The following is a 17,977-nucleotide window of genomic DNA, read 5'->3' on the forward strand; positions in this document are numbered from 1 at the left end:
GAGTGAGGAGCAAGTCCTCTGTGAGGGGGAGGTGGTCTGGCCCTGACTGGGTCTCAAACCCCTCCCTCTGCCCCTAGGGCACCGAGCCCCAAGCTCTGCCAGGTGGTGACGGCAGGCAGGTGGCTCCAGCAAAGCCCAGGGTTTCTGCTGGATTACACACAGCTGTGCAGTGTGGCGGTGGCTCGGGCAGAAGTCTGGGCTGGGGGTGAAGTTCTGATTGTCTTCCCCAATCGGTGTCGACGCAGGATTGAAGTCAAAGTCTTGGTTTCTCCTCTCATCCCCCTTTGTTTTGGTCTTTTGGTTTTCCTAGTTGAATAGAGTCTAAAATAATCAAAAATTACTTTATAAAAATCTCCGACAACCAGATGAAGTCTTCCTGGCTTAGCTTCCTGATCGACATCTTCCAAACCCTCTTCAACCTCAACCCAATGCTTGCCACTCTCCCCAAACCCTCACCCTTCTCAGTCCAAGTGTTTCTGTCGTCCGCCTTGTCCTGCCTGCAGAGAGACTGCCCGGCCCCCCTGGATCTCTGTTATGGGAGAGGAATGGGAATATTGAATTAAACTGTGTTTAATTCCTTTAGAAAGAAAGTAAATGCATGAGAAAGAAAGCTGACATTCAGATTATCTCCCAATCCAATGTCAAGGGTTCCAGTTCACTCACCTTTCCCAGGAACAACTTCTTTACAGGAACCATGTGGGGGTTGGGCTGTGATGACACATTGGAGACACAGGTGAGCTGGTTGAGTGTCCTCCATCGGTTAAGCTGTGTGGCCCCTGGGCATGTCCTCTCCCACTCCCCATCCTGTCCTCCAAAGGAATTTACTTGGACCCAGAGGATGCCTTCTCCAAAGCCAGACAAGGGCGCCTCAGGGCTTGCCCTTCCCAGAGCCACCAGGTCTGCCAATGACAGCTGCCGTCCTGCCTCAGGCCAGTATATTCAATTCAGGATCCTCCACCATCAAGGAAAGATTCAACTGGACTTCTTTTCAGTGCTTTCTGAGGCTAAGGAAGGAATCCACAATTTTATAAGATTTCCAATAGCAAAAAAACAAAAGAGAACAGTTTTACCTTTTAGCCAGAACACTCAGATAATCAGATTGTATCCGTCCCTAGGTGTTGGTTAGCTGAGGATCAACGCTTTCCTGGAGGTCTCGGGGCTTCTTGAAAGCAACCAGTGGGGTCCCTGTGCTTGGTTTTCTCTCTGCTGCGTGCCCTGGCCCGCTAGTCCCCATTCCCCAGAGTATGGGGACAGGCGTGCTGGTGCTGGCCAAGGTGTGGTCGCAGTGTTTGTGCTTCCTCTCACATCTCGCCCCGGGCGCTGGTCTGCCCCAGACTGCCTGTCTGTGTCTGGGCTTTGAGCAGATTGTTTCTAGCAATGTTCCTTTTCAAGGGGCAGGAGGAGCCGGTGGCCATCAGAATTACTCCCCACCCAACACCATATGGTGTAAAAAGCCTGGAGTTGGGTTCTGGGGTGTCACTAGTTAGCTTCAGAGATGTGTGTTTTAGAAATATCTGAAGACTCCCATCAGGCAAACCAGCCACTCACTGCTGTTCTTCGTCATCCGGAGTGGGTAGGACGCCAGGGGCTAAGACAGAGTCCTAGCAGTCAGACCCAAAGAGGGCCTGGGAATCCTTGACCAAACTCATTCATTGAAATATGGGGAAACGGAGGCACACGGGGATTAAATAGCTTGGACAAGGCCACCAGTAGGGCCAGTTTCTGGGTCCTGTTAGTGACTTTCTATGATATTATGCTCCCTGGCTCCCCACTCCTCCTATTATTTGTTTTTTCTGTAAAGTTGGCACATTTTAACTGGTTCATTCTCTTGCTAGGACCTGGGCCCACTATTGTGCTGGAAGAACCAAAAGCTCGTAGACTATGGCAAGAAGCAATAAGACCCCAAAGGAAGTGGCCACGGAAGCACATGGTTACCTTGCCACCACTCCACAGGCACCAGACAAGGACGCTCAGTGGAGCTGAACGTGGCAGTTCATTCCCCATCACTCACAGCCCAGCAAATAGCAGGAGCAGAGCAGGCGGCACTGGGTCCCGTCCCCCACGTCCATGGGGCAACGTCATGGGCCCAGATGGCGGCTGCCCAAGGAGTGGGTTGTGCTGCAGTCGAAGGAGGAATCCAGGCCAAGGACCCATCATCTCTGTAGCAAGCAGCAAATAAACCCACCCACTCCCTGGGGAGTCAGCAGACCCAGTAGTCACACTGTGACTTGATTACCTAGTTGCCTAGTGACCAGCTACAGAAACTGTTCAGTGCCAGGGAAACTAAGGCATCAGTTTGGCCCACTCAGCAGGGACACTCAGGGAATGGTGGTCTGCCTCTCCCAAGAGTGCTATAACCCTGCACTGTGCCCCTTCTCTAAGTTGCTCTTCTTAAGATTCTCATTTCAGACACGTCTTAATGCATTTGGACACTCCATGGCAACACTTGACTTAGATGTCACTGACAAGTCCTTTCTATCCTAGTATGTTGCAGTTGGAGCTACATGAGTTTCTGTCCTATTTCTCTTGCAACTCTGTGTTTATGCTTTTGAGTTCCTCCTTAGAACAATAACTAGGTGAGGAGACTATTCCCAAGAAATGGCTTTCCCTCAAAAGATCTTTTGATAGCCAAAAATCAAACTCAAAAGTTGACATTCATTTGCTCATGTTAAATCCAAATTTGTCAAATCCAGAGGTGAAAAGTTGAAGGGTTTCCCCCTTGCTAGGGATGGCCAAGTCAACCACCAATGATTATGCAGCATTGTTGGGGGAAGTTTTGAAGGGGGTGCGACTCCTGCCCTTAAGAATTTGTAATCATTCTGGAGTGGCAATGCAATCAAATAAAAAGTGAAAACAAAGAAACTAACAACCCAGTAGTGAAAGAATATAGGATATTTAACAAAGTTAGAATGATCCTTGATGTGCAAATAAAATGTAGTGAAAAGGATCCATTGAGACCAACTCAAGTGCTGTGTTCTCTGGGAAGCCTGCCCTGCTCGACCCCTTTGCCCAGTCTGTGGGGATAAATCCTTCCCTCCCAGTGTTCCTGCAGTACTTGCCTGTCACTGTCCCTCTGTTCACTTGCCTCCCCCTCAACTGGATGGGGAGCTCCTCAAGGGCAGGAACCTCCTAGGACTATGCACCTTGGCATGCACCCCTCAGCATGGGGCCTACACCAGAGTGGGTGCACCACAAATGTAAATTGAATGGACTTGAAAGTGTCAGGGACACATACTAGCCAAGAAGGACAGACCCAGAGACACACAAGCCTATGGGGACAGACCAGCGACGCACAGCCAATGGGGACAGACCCAGAGACACTCAAGAGTCAATGATGACAGACCCAGAGACAGACAAGCCAATTGGGAAAGACTGAGAGACATGCAAGAGCCAGTGAGGACAGACCCAGAGACACACAAGCCAATGGGGACAGACCCAGAGACGTGCAAGAGCCAATGTGGACAGACCCAGAGGCACACGATGGTCAATGGGGACAGACTTTCTGCAAAACTCATGGACAAGGCATTTGAAGGAGAGAAATGTCCTGGGTGGATTGGCAAGGGGCAAGGAGAGGATCTTGGCTTTGATTCATCTTTAGAATAGGTTTGGCTGGGTTTTCTGTTACAAACCATCAAAGTGAGAATCTGTAAAAAATAAAGGCCATTATCTTCAAAGTCATGTATACTTTTCCTGTGTTGCTACTCTCTGTTAGTGCATGTGGAATATGCATCACCAGACCCAGACGGTACCTGTACAGAAGTGTGGTCTCGGTGAGTCCCAGCTGGGAGTGAAGAAGCGAGGAGAGAGGATACTCATCTATTCTGCTCAGGATGCACATGCTTTGCAATTAACATCCATTCTGTTTCACATACAAAAGGCTCCAGAGAAGGGCATGTTTCTGAGTGCTGTTTGATTTACTACTTCATTACAAATGGCGTTTTATTACACACGGTTACTGCAATCTGGGAACCAGCGTGGACTCAGGCAACAAAGTCAATGGTAAACTATTTGTTGATGAATAGATTTTATTTTTAGCTGAAAAGTTGGCCTAGTAGGAGGCCACATGGAGGAGATTAAGGTTTAACAGGAACCATCTCATCAGACTGGGGCGGAAAATGATTATGAATGCTAATAGGAATCCCTTGCGTGCCTTGGAGATGTGGGGCTTTCCCTGGAAGGATTTTGTTGTTGGAGAATAAAGCTTTTTGGTCTTAATGATTTGGAAGAAACAAATGTGTCCTTCCATCTCCCAGCCTTCAGCCAGCTCAGCTGGAACCTCCTGACTGTTTGCCAAATCTCTTCACCCTCCACTCTGGGCCTCTGAAATCTCTGTTTTCTGAATTCCTTGTTATGCAGAATTCTTCCCACTGTGAACACAGAGACTGCCATCACATTAGCAAAAGCTCCTTCCAGGAAAGGGCCCAGGCAGGGGGCTCCTTGGGGAGAGGGGGGCAATGTTCTCACTCCACTGATCTCTCCTCTGCATGGCCCTGTTGCCTAACCTGTCCCTGTTGTTACACCTTAGAGGTTTCCAAGTTTTGGTCTCTTTCAAGTAGCCCTTGGCAGGGAAGGCTGTGAGACTCCATCAGCCTGCACTGCAGCCAGGGCACGGCACAGCTCCAGGGAGCCCTGTCACCTGTGTCCCAGGTCATGGGTGCCCTGTAGACTTGTGCAATGCAGCAGCTCTGCCCTCGGAGGGAATCAGAGTCAACAGGATGAGAGCTAAAGGGACACAATGCTTCTGATGCTGCAAAGTGGGCTGGACCTCTGAGATGAGGCTTGGTCCTTCTCGGTTGTGCTGAGTTGGTTCTGGGCTTAGTTTGTTTCCACAGAAGCAGCAGTAAGAGATCCAGATGGCCTGTCACTTGCCTAGCACAACAGCTGGTGCACAGAGAGCTCCAGTGGCTTTATGTCCTTGCAGTGGGGATGTGAAAGATGAGAGGAAGGATGGAGATCCCCCCCACCCCTCCCCATGTCCACATCCAGGTAACTTGAGTATTGTGGTTTGTCCCTCTTTTCCCTGGAGATTATAACGTTTTAATGCGCACTTCAGAAATGCTAGCGTGTGGCTCTTTGACAGGTCACTCTGTTTGGCCCCTGCGGGTTGAAGGCAAGGGTTAGGAGAAGAGCAAGGGTGGTACTTATTCAGGATGGAGGGGTGCGCAGGGCAGTCTGTGGGCTTCTGCAGGCTGCCAAAGGGGATGGGACCTAAGAGCCCAGGAGGGCACCATTTAGGGAGCTCGGGTTCTAAGGTCTGAGGCCCAGGTTCGACTCAGGCCCTAGGACAGAAGCCCAGTGCTGCCCGGGGCTCAGGCCAGGAGTGTGACATCCCACAAGCAACAGCAGAGCCTGAGCATCATGTGGCCCCTCCCAGGATGGCTCTCAACTAGGTCGGCTAACTCTCCTCTCAGATTTCACAGAAACTAGTTAAGAAGGCCCACTCTGCTCCCAGACACTGTGACAAAATCTTCTAGAATTGCCAATGAAAGGAAATCGGTAGAGAGCACACAGGCCAGCTGGTCTCCCCACGTTCCTCCTGCAGCCTCAACGACACATTTTCCTGGACACACTGGAGCCTCCCATCTGCTCCCCCCACCGGAGAGCCCCTGTGTGTCACTGTTCCTCGCCTCCAGGTCCCTCCCTCTCCCCCACACCCAGGAAACCCATGCAGGCCTTCAGAACCTCCTTCAGACCCTCCTTTCTCACCAGCTTCCCTTCTCTGCCACCCACTCTCACATCCACACTCTCCTACTAGCCTCCTAATTCCCATGGCGGCTCCTCCTGGTGAGAATCCACAACCTTGGCCAATCCCTATGAGAGAGCTGAGTTCTGTAGGAGAAAATAGTGTTTTCTACCACCACCATCTACTCACTACCGCTGTCTTCCAATGGCTTCTGGGCATCAGTGCCGTCCATCCATTTGTAAACCTGACCCTGGTCACCATTCCTCACTGGAGTTGTTCTGAAACCCCACCCTTCTCTTCTGCCACCGGCCCGTCCCGTCCTTCTCACCCTCAGGAGGTGAGAGTGCCTTCTTCTTACCATTAGGTGGAATGATAGGAGACTGACATTTTCTTAGGTTAAAAACTAGCTGAATATGGGCAGTTTCCTAGAATTCAACCTGCTACATGCAGCCACACAGAAGGCTGTGTTCTATGACATGCTGGACTGCCAGTCTTCTGCTGTGTGCGTTGTATGGTTAACAGCTTGTTAAAAAAGATCTGTCCTGCCGTGAGATCAAGATTATACTCTTATGTTTTGTTCCAGAATTTTTAGTTTTGCTTTTCATGAAGTTAATTAATCCACTTGAAATTGATATTTTTCATAATTATAATGATATATTTGTGAATGGTGTGAAGAGATCTACTTTTTTTCCTTTCATATTCCAAGCACTATCATTGAGTAGTCCATCCTGTTCTCCAGTAATGGGCAATGGCCTCTTGGTCATATATTAAGTTTCCACTGTCCTATGGTCAGTTCATCTGTCCCTGTACGATCTATCAGCTTTAAAATGTCTCGACGTCTGCTAGGACATATCCCTTCTCCTTACTATTCTTCTAAATAGTCATGCTAGTTCTTGAACTTTAACTCATCCTCATCCTTGTTATTTGAGGAACAACTTGAAAATTTCCAGGAAAAAGACACTCTTTGGGATTTTGGTAGTAAGTGCATTTAATATAAAAATTAATTTGATATCTTTATGATATCATGTTTTCCCATCATGAACATGATATTTTTTAAATATAAAATTATAAAATATAATACTTTTCTTCATGTAGATCTTGCTCCAATTTTGTTAGATTTATTTCTTATAGTTTTATTGCTATTTTGAATGGTATGGTTTTTTTTCCTTTTTTTTTTTGTGAGGAAGATCAGCCCTGAGCTAACATCTGCCAATCCTCCTTTTTTTGCTGAGGAAGAGAGGGCCTGGGCTAACATCTGTGCCCATCTTCCTCCACTTTATATGGGACGCCGCCACAGCATGGCTTGACAAGAGGTACGTTGGTGTGTGCCCGGGATCCAAATCGCCGAACCCCGGGCCGCCGCAGTGGAGCGTAAGCACTTAACAAATTGCGCCACCGGGCCGGCCGTTGAACGGTGTGTTTTGATTTTTACAGTTTTTAATTGGTTGCTTCCATAAATAAAAAAATGTTAATTTGTATTTGTCTTGCATTCTTAGATTTTTCTATGTATAAAATCATATTGCATGTGAAAAATATTTTCTTTTTTTCTTTTACAATCCTCATTTATCTTTCTTGTCTTGTTGGCATGTCCATACCTCCAGAATGATATTCAATAGATGCGTAACGGGCATATCTTTGTCTTGTTCTTTAAAAAGAACAAAAGGTCTCCCAGCTTTTCATTTTGAACCATTTTTAAAACCTCAGAAAAGACAAAAGAACAAATAGGCACAAGTTCTTCATCTAAATTCATCAGTTATTAACATTTGTCTACTTGTTATTATCTCTTCTTTTTTCTAAACCACTTGGGTGTTATTTACAGACATCATGATATTTCACCCTAAATATTTCCATTATATGTATATATATATATAGAATCTCACATCTTTTTTTTTATCCATTTATCCATCAATGGACATTTAGATTGTTTCCATATCTTAGCTATTGTGAAGAAGGCTGCAATGGACATGAGGGTGCAGCTATCTCTTGAAGATCCTGACTTGGTTTCCTTCAGCTATATACCCAGAAGTGGGACTGCTAGACCATATGGTAGTTCTATATATACTGTTTGCATAGTGACTGCACCAATTTACATTCCCACCAACAGTGCATAAGGGTTCCCTTTTCTCCACATCCTTGCCAACACTATCTCTTGTCTTTTTGATAAAAGCCATCCTAAGAGGTGTGAGGTGATATCTCATTGTGGTTTTGATTTACATTTGCCTGATCGTTACTGATGTTGAGCATCTTTTCAGGTACCTGTTGGCCATTTGTATGTCTTCTTTGGAGAAATGTTTATTGATGTCCTTTGTCCATTTTTCAATCAGATTATTCGTTTTTTTGTTATTGAGTTTTTGAGTTCCTGATACATTTTGGATATCAACCCCTTATCAGAAGCATGGTTTGCAAATATTTTCTCCCATTCTGTAGGTTGCCTTTTCATTTTGTTGATTGTTTCCTTTGCCACAGAAACTTTTTCATAATTTTCTTTTTTTTCTGCCTTATCTTGTTTTGTTACCATAGGGATACTTGCCTCATAAAAGCAGATAATTTTCCCTCCATTTGTAGTCTTTGGAGCATATTAGTTAAAATAGAAACTTCAATAATTTCATTTTTTAAAGAAAATTGTCCACCACATATAAGATTTCAGATATGTGAGTCCAGAATTTTTCATTTATTTTTGTATTTTAATTATTACTTATCAGTAATTATTATTCTTTTTCGTTTCTAGTATTTATTTTTGCCTTTTTTCTTGATTAATCAAGAAAAAAGAAATTAGTATTTTTTATCAGCTCTTTGCAAAGAATCAGCTTTTGATTTTTTTATTTCTCTCTATTGCTTCTTTATTTACTATTTCCATAATTTTGACCTTTATTATCTTATTCTTTTGTTTTTCCTTGGCTTTACACCGATTTACATTATCTAAATTCTTAAGTTGAATTCTTAGCTCATTAAAGTCTGTCTTGTTTGCTAATATATATATATTTAACAATACAAATTCCCTATCATACCCCTTTCATCTACATTCCGCATATGTTTGTGTATGGTTGTTTTCTTGTCATTCAGTTCTCAGTATTTATAATCTCCATTACAGTGTCTTCCAGACCCAAGAATTATTTAAAAGTGTTATTTAGTTTTCAAGTGTATGGGTACATTTTAACTGACTTTAAAATTTTATTTCTAAATTCATTGTGGACAGCATGTTTTCAAATCTTTGGAATTTTTCAAGACTTCCTTTGTGATCCACAATGTATGTAGTCAAATTTGAAGAACATTTTTTATGTGTTTGAAAAGAATGTGTAGTCTGCATTTGCGGGAAGCTGGGAGATCTCTATTTTTACCTCTCTTTCTATCTGTCATTTATCTATGTCCCATAGATCAATTACTGTGTTTGAATCTTTTCTATTCTTACAAATATTTTGAAAGCTTGTTTTATCCGTTAGTAAAAGAAGTGTACTAAAATTTTTTACTATGATTATGGATTTGTCAAGTTCTTATAGTTCTGTCAATTTTTGCTTTGTGTATGTTGAGGCTACCCTATTAGATGTTTGTGGGGTGAAGATTATTACTCTTCATAGAGAGTTATTGCTTTTATCGTTAAAAATGCTTTTTATCCCCAATAATACTTTTTGCCTTAAAATCTATTTTGTTTAATGTTCATAAGTCCATTAAAGCCTTCTTTTTTTCAGCAATTGCCTATATCATTTCTCTCTCTTTACTTTCAGCCTCTATGTTTTCTTGTATTGGGCGTGTTTTTCTCATAAAGCTTAGGTAGCTGAATATTGTGTAACTAGTATGTAAAACAAACACAATTCATGCTGTAATTAAAGGACTTTTTGTTCCCTGTCTCTTTCAAGTGTGTTTATTGGCAGTCATCTTGCACAGTCACGGGCTTGGGCAGGTTCCTAGACTCACCTCTGACTTCCAGGTTGCCGCCTGAGGTCCTCAAACATGTCTCAATTCAGAAATCAATTAAGTGCCGCAGAACTCTTGATCAAAACTGTTATGTTCATTCACCTCCACATCCTCCCAGCTATGCCTTGTGGTTAGTGAGTTGACAGCCCTCAGGGAGGCGCTATCCTCAGCCCAGCTGAAGTGTGTGGAAGGAGGAGAGGAGTGTAACGGTGTTTCTGCCTTGTGAGTCCAGCAGAAGTTTTAAACTGGCTCTTGTGGGGCATTTTGGGGCTTCTTCAAGGTGGCTTATGCCCTCACTGGTACCCTTGTGCTGGGCCATAGGGGTCCACTCTCCATGGCTTCTGCTGTTCAAGGTCCTCAGACCCTTCAAGTGGTCCTCTGCGGCAGGACCTGAAATGGCTCCTGTGTGTGTGTGTGTGTGTGTGTGTACGTGCCCACGAGTGTATCCATTTCTTTCCTGTCTGCCTCTTGTCCCTGTCTCCCCCGCACCCTCCAGCCCCATCTCTTTTATATGGCCCGCATCTGCTACAGGAGAACTGTATGTGCCTACAAAACCTGGTTGTATAGGCATTCTCCATGTAGCAGCCCTCTCTTCACACACCTGCCAAAGCAGCTGACCAGCCCCTTGGTTTGGGGGCAGGAGAGTGTCATCAGTCTAGAGTGACTCCTCACAGATTCAAACCTGTATCAGGCTCTCCAAGGGCTACAATTGAACCCATTCTCCTGGAGTCGAGGAGCTATGACCTCCCTCACCCTTCCCACTTGGGAGAGATTGAGCTACAAGCACCACTTTCACCAATGACATGCTCCACAAATCTATGCTCTCTTCATTCTTTCAATTCTCGCCATATTCTTGAGAGTATGGGAGTTCAGAGGCAGTGGACTGGTTCTCAACAATTTCCTTTGTGAATCTGATACTTCATTTTGTATTTTCACATCTATTTATCTTAGTGTCTAGTCCAAACTTAAATTTTAGGATCTGTTGTAGTTTTTAAAACATTTGTGTCTTTAGAAAGGTGATTTAATTCATTTACATTTATTGTGATTACTGAAACATTTGGACTTACTTCTAGTACTATGCTTTTTGTTTTCTATTTGATATTATTTTCCATATTTCTTTTTATCTTTTTTGACTTTGTCAGGTTGAAATTTTATTTATTTTCCTGTTCCTTGCTCCACCATTTGAAAGTTAAACATTTTGTATCTGTCCTTTTAGTGGTCACCTATAACTTTAAACAAGTGACTTTATATTTTTCAAATGAATTTAATCATTAATTCTAAGCCCACTTCACAAAGAAGACAAGAATATAGGGACACTTTAACTTCCCTCTGAACTTCCTGCTTCCTATCTTCCACATTATTATTTAGAATTTTAGTTCCTGGTATTTTTCAAATAAATATGTTTTTTGCTATTATTATGTTTTATAATGAAGATCCAATTTGGACTGTTTACTGTATTATTTAAAGGTCAATTATTTAATTGAATAACATATTTTACTGATTTTTTTCTCTCTATATTTTATTACATTCCTTTATTGTCTTTTTGGTTCAATTTTCTTTTCGTTAAAGTTCATTCTTCAGTAGTTCATTCAAGGGTCTGTGGCAGTGATTTCCAGCCTTGTCTGCACATTAGAAAAATCCCAAAGCCCAGGCCACACCCCAGCTCAACTAAATCATAACCTCTGGGGTGGGACACAGACAGCAACATTTACGAAGCTTCCAAGGTGATTCCAATATGTGGAAAAATTTGGAAACTGCTGATATATGCGCAGAAACTCTCTTAATCATTGTATGTCTAAATACCTCTATAGTAGTTTACTTGAGCATAGAATCCTAGGTTGATGGTTGTTTTTCCTTAGCATTTGGAACTATTACTTCAAGGCTTTTGCATCTATTTGTATTGGTAAAAACTCTACTGCTAATCTGTCATTTCTTTCTGGTATTTAAAATATTTTACTTTTTCCTCGATGTTTCTCATCATACGTCTATGTCTGGATTCCTTTACAAAAATTTAATCCTTCTCATCGCTCAGTAAACTTCTTCAATTTAAGGACTCCTATATTTCTTCGATTATGAATAATTCTATGCTGTTAGCTGCTTAAGTGCTTCTTGCTTACCCATTTTCTTCTTCTGGAACTCTTATTAGATGTATCTCAGAGTCAATCAATCCTTCATGTCTCTGAACTTATTTTTCGTCTCTCTATGCTGTGGAAATAGCCTTAGTTCTAAGTTCTGGGTGATAGCCTTAGTTCTAAGTTCTAATTCATTGGTTTTCTCTTCAGTTAATCTAGTATACAATTTAGACTCTCTATTGATTTTTAAAATTTGTTTGTCTCAATGAATGTATTTTTCAGTTCCAAGATTTCCAAATGGATCCTCTTAAACTTGAAATTTCTGTTCTTACATAATGCTTGTTATTCTCTTTGTTTCTGTAAATTCTACAATATAATTTTAAAGTCCTTTTCGAGTTGCTCCATTTTTGTTCCATTTCATTAGGTATGAATTCTCCTGTGATTTGGTTCTATTAGCTGTGTCTTATGGCAATAGTTTTGTCAAGTGTTTTATACTTTTTATTTGAAAGTTTACCTTGCCTAGGAGTTTTCCCCCATGCAAATTTGTGTGTAATTAAAGAAAAAGAAAACAAACATCAGTGAAAGATAAAGGCTAATATCTAAAAATATCCTTATTAAGAGAAGAGCTCATGCAGGTAGATGAAGAAAAGAACTAAGTTTCCAAGAAATTCAAAACAAGTCATCAACAGATCATCTATTACAGTTCAATCTCACTGGTAGTCAAGAAACACAAATTAAATTAAGATAACAATTAATTCTATTTTCACCCATTAAATTACAAAAAAGTGAAGAGATGATGATATTTAACGTTGGTGAAGGTTTTATGAGACAGAAACTCTTTCATTGCTGGTGGGAGTTTAACTCTTCTAAGTGTTCAACTCAGCTAAGTATATTACAAGCACGAGACATATCTATGGAGAACAAAAATGATTTATCTTGGTTACCTTTATAAATGCCCAACAATAGGAGGATGATTAATTAAATTATGATACATTTTGCTTCCAAAGAGTTTTCTTGACGGGGGAAAAGCTCCTGAATACAGGATTTTAAAGCAAAACAAGTGGGCTCTTAACAATGCAAAAACACGCATAGAACATCATCTGGACAGAAATATACATGTATGTCAAGCGCAATTTCTTTGATGATAAGATTGGGGGTGATTTGTTTTTATGCCTCTTTGTACGTTTATGGGCTTTCCAGATTTTCTACAATGTGACATTATCACTTTAGTTAATCTAAAAACATTAAGTGATGAAAAGAAGGGCTTTAAGCAGTAAACATATTGCATGCCAATGCCAGTCTCTTGGGCTGAGATAGCTAAGTGCTCTCCTAGCCCTGCTTCCCCCTGGCGTTAGCAGCCTCTCTCTGCATCAGTCTGTATAGGTAGTTTCCTGACTCTTTTCTCCGACACACCTATTGATAAACAATCTTCTATATCTTCAGGCAGTTGGTTCGTCTGGGCAGCTCTGCCTGTTAGGAAGTTCTTCTTTAAATTGAACTTTAGAAATATATTTGGTGGTATTGGATATTGATTTTATTGTAAAATTGCCTTTCAGGGCTTCCTAGCTCTGGATAACAACAGGTGCTGTTCTCATTCAGATCTGAAATGCACCACCGATGTTCAGCTATATGTTGACTGGTTGCCCCTAGGGGACATTTGGCAATGTCTGGAGACATTGTTGATTGTCACACTTGGGATGTGTGTGTGTATTCTATTGGCATCTGGTGGGTGGAGGCCAGGGACACTGCTAAACGTCTTACAGTGCACAGGACAGGCGCACATACGAAAGGTTATCTGGCCCCTAATGTCAGTAGGGCCAAGATTGACAGACTCTGGTTTAGGCATAAAACCAGTATTTAAATGTTCTTGTTTATGAACCCTATAGGTTTTTGTAATTGTTTTTCATTTTTTTGTACACAAAAAGTGATATTGATGACTTTTATGCCAACACACAATACTTAAATTGATTTTTGCAAGTAATTTTTAAGCCTCAAATTGTCCCTTATTAATAAGAAAAAAATGGCATTGAATAAGTTATTAAACCACTACTGACTCTTTGATAACTAGAGAGACTATAGGTTTTAACGACAAAAGGGATAAAATGGCATGCCTGGGAAGTTATTTTGGATATCCATCAGACCTTCCTGGAAATGACAGTCATCAGACTGGAGTGAAGGCTCTATGAGCCTGGCTGCCAGCCCTGCGATGCCCTTCGGTGGGCACGGCTTGATATCTCACTCTCACTGCTTGGCCCACCCCGCAAAGGCTCATCAGCATGGATCCAAAGCATGCTTATGCAGAAGATTCTCCTGTAAGGGGCAAAGTGAAGACAGATGTGCTGTCTTTGTTCAAAGCAGTAACACATGAGAATCTGCCTAATTTACGTCATTCTGTATTTCCATTAGCAATACCCTCTGCATGAAACCATAAGTGGGTTGGAGACATTGTAGGGTGGCTTTTTGGCCCTGTTCCAGAGGTCAGGAAGATGGCCTGGCCATATGAAGAGCCCTTGGGAATCTGGACCCTTGGGGCTAGCCACTAAACAGCCTTGTGACTGAGAAAGTCACTTCATCTCTCTCTGTCTCAATTTCTTTATCTGCAAAACAAAGAGATTATGTAGAGCATCCTCTGGCTTGTTTATGCCTCTAAAATGCTACGATTTTAGAGCACTGCTCAAAAAGACAAGACAAACATCACCAATTAGCAGCGCAGTACAGTTTATAAATTATGCTTTTACCAGTTCTTCCTCTTCAACTTTGGAAATAGATTCAATTTTCTTCCCACAGTGTTTCTTTAGCAGAGGCAGCCTTACTCACTAGTTAATATACATTTATTTGGGATGACTTTAGAAGGAAAACAAGTTCAAAGAATCATTTGATAGGAAATGAACTAGAAGTGAGCTGCAGATGGATGTTGAAAAGAAATTTATAAGCTAAAAGGTATGACAAATTTCTCTTCTACCCAGTGTTTCTTTAAAAGCAAAAAAGATACTTCAAAATAAAAGAGTTTGGGATCTTCACATTTGGTTGCTGCATTTTCATTTAATTAATAACTGTCTTTGGCTATTTTTCATCTGGTAAAGCAACCTAACCAGGAATTAATCAGGAAAGCATTACTCAACATATTGCCAATAAATTAGAACATGGCAACTGAAGACATCTGAGTTAGGTTGGTCCTTGATCTTTTCAAGGACCATTAGGAATAATTTCCACAGCGTTCTTGCAGGTGGAAGAAAAAGCTGGAAATGCTGAACGTTTGAGTCCAATCAAGAAGGCAGAGCATAGAATTGGCTACGCTGTGACTGAACTAGAACTACTTTCCCCAGTTAGAATCAAGTTCAAATTCAGCATCACATGGAGTTCTAGGGTGTGACTTTCCTGACTTCTGAGGTCCTTCCAAACACTAATGAAGGCTATAATGTTGTGGTGGTAAGTCTGTGTACCAGTCTTTAGGGCTGCTTTAGGGCAGTGAGGTAGGTAGAATTCCAAGATTTTCCCCAAATCCCACTCTGGTGTACACACTCTGTGTAATATGTGAATATAATGGATTTCACTCCCATGATTAGGTTGTTAAATGGCACAGTTGAAGGAGAGATTACCATGTGGACCTGACCTAAGCACATTGGAATCTGAGTCTAGAGGTCAGAGACAGAGGAATTCAAAGAATCAAAGCATGAGAGGGATTTCACATGGGGGAGATTCTCTGTTGCTAGAGGGGACCATGTGGCAAAGGATGTGGGCTGCCTCTATGAGGGGAGAGCAGCCCCTGGCTGACAGCCAGGAAGGAAGCAGGAACCTCAGCACTACAGCCACAAGGAACTGAATTCTGCCAACAATCTGAATGAGCTCAGAAGTGGATTCTTCCTCAGTTGAACCTCCAGATGAGAACATATCCAAGCTGACACCTAGATTTCAGCCTTTGAGACCCTATGAACAGAACTCAGTCATGCTGTGCCTGGATTTCTAACCTGCAGAACTGTGAGTTAGTAAATGGGAGTGTTTTAAGCTAACAAGTTTGCATTAATTTAATATGCAGCAATAAAAACTAATATAACAGCCATACACATAGGCTGAATGAACACAAGTGGTAGTATTAGAGATGATAGGGAGATACCATCTCCACATGCAAATGTCATCCCCTTATGGGAATCTTAGCATCTTTAGAGTGAGCAGCTCCTTGTAGCATGTATTCTATCCTCTCCAGTGTGGTTTGAATCCACTCTGCATGGTAAAGTGGGAGAGAGCCTGAATTAGAGATTGGAGGACATGGATTCTGTTGTTTTCTGCTTTGCAATTGCTTGATGGCATTTGACCAAGTCACTTTACTTTGGGACCATAGTTCAATCATCTGTACAAAAGTAGTTGAATTAGATGCTATCTGAAGTCTAAGAGGCTCGTGTAGTCTGTTATGGTTTTGTGATTGCTTACATCCAACCCTCCCCAAGTGGTTGATGAGTCTATGCCTGAGCACCTGGAGCAAAAGGTGTTGGCAGCTCATTCTATTTTTGGACCACAGTGATGTTGGCCTATTCAAGACTCATTCATTCCACATATGGTGGCCATGTATTGAGCATAAGCCAGTTATTGTCCTCAACAAAAAATCGAATCAATTATAGTGTGAAGAAGGAAGAGAGAGAGACAGTTAATTTAGAACGAAGGCCATGAGCCAGTGTGGGTGAGAGGAAGCTTCTTTCCCACAGGACACTGTTGAACAGGGTTAGAGTGAGAAAAGCTATTTAGAAGAGCCATGCGGGGCAGACTTCATCCATTGGCCAGATAATACGAACTCTTTAAAACGGCATTCAGAGAACATGCTTAAAACATGCTAAGTGAAAGAAACAGGATCTGAAGCAGCATGTATTGGAGAATCAGGTAAAAATCATTCAAACTGGGCCTGTTAATTCACTTGAGCATTCCTCACGGAACGCTTGTTCTTTAGCAGAGTAAGGAGCAGGAGCTATGTGACCTGGCCTTCTTCCATGGGTATGCTTTGCGTCAGAATCCTCGCTGGCCAAGCAGAAGTGGGTCAGCTATGACTTGAGTCACTTAATGGTTCCATTATTGCTAGATATATAGGGGGTTTCCGTTTTTGTTTTTGTTTTTTTTTCAAATGTTTAATTGTTGTCAAATACGCACAACATAAAATTTACCATCTTAACCATTTTTAAGTGTACAGTTCAGTGATATTAAGTACATTTATATTGTTGTGCAACCATCACTGCCAGCCATCTCCAGAACTCTTTTCGTCTTGCAAAACTGGAACTCTGACTCCATTAAACAATAGCTCCCTTTATCCTTTCCCCTCAGCCTCTGACAACCACCATGCTACTTTCTGTCTCTATGATTTTGACTACTCTAAGTGCCTTATATACATGGAACCATACAGTATTTGCCTTTCTGTGACTGGCTTATTTCACTTAGCATAATGTCCTCGAGGTTCATCCATGTTGCAGCATGTGTCAGAATTTTCTCCTTTTCAAGACTTAATAAAATTCCATTGTATGTATATACATATTGTGCTTACCCACTTGGGTTGCTTCCATGTTTTAGCTACTGTGGATAATGCTGCTATGAACATAGGCGTACTCCTTTTTGCTGGAATTAAATATTTTTTACAAAGTGTGCAAATCTTATGTATACAGTTAAAAGAGTGTTTACGAAGTGAACACATCCATGCAACATCCACTCAGATGAGGACATGAGACATTACCGGCATGCAAGAACACCCCTCGCATCCCTCTCACTCATTTGTCCCCTGCCCCTCCCCAAAGGTAACTGCCATCCTGACTTGTAACAACACCTATTAGTTATCTTGTGCTTGATATTTATATGAATGGAATCATATAATCCCTACTCCTCACATCTGGCTTCTTTTGCCCAGCATTATCTTTGTGAGATCCATCCACATTGTTGCAGGAAACAGTGGTTTGGTCATTCCTGTTGCTGGGTAGTATTCCACTGCATAAACATACCTCCATTTATTTATTGATTCTATGGTGTGATGGGTGTTTGGTTTGCTTCCACTTTGGGCTATTATGAATAAAGCTGCTATAAATATTTTTATACATGTTCTTGGTGGCTATATGCATTCTTTTCTGCTGGGTATATGCCTAGGAGTGGGACTGTTGGTCGTAGAATAAGTGTATAGCCAGCTTTAGTAGATACTGCCAAATAATATTTTAAAACAGTTGTCCCATTTATGCTCCTTTCAGCAATGGAGAAGGGTTCCAGTCATTCCACCTCTTCACCAACGCTTGGTCTGATCTTTCTTTTAATTTTGGGTGTTGTGGTGCTATTTTGTGTTATCCCA

General features: G+C 41.9%; 1 long non-coding RNA gene across 1 annotated transcript in view; it reads left to right on the forward strand.

The window, feature by feature from the left end:
* Nucleotides 1–3,345, forward strand: part of LOC131399178 (uncharacterized) — a 67,786-nt gene extending 64,441 nt beyond the window's left edge. The window contains exon 3 of the long non-coding RNA XR_009217067.1: nucleotides 1,836–3,345. This is a non-coding gene — a long non-coding RNA (uncharacterized LOC131399178). The remainder of the gene's footprint in view (nucleotides 1–1,835) is intronic.
* The last annotated feature ends 14,632 nt before the right edge of the window (nucleotides 3,346–17,977 follow it).

This window comes from Diceros bicornis, chromosome 37, assembly GCF_020826845.1.
Source record: "Diceros bicornis minor isolate mBicDic1 chromosome 37, mDicBic1.mat.cur, whole genome shotgun sequence".
NCBI lineage: Eukaryota > Metazoa > Chordata > Mammalia > Perissodactyla > Rhinocerotidae > Diceros > Diceros bicornis.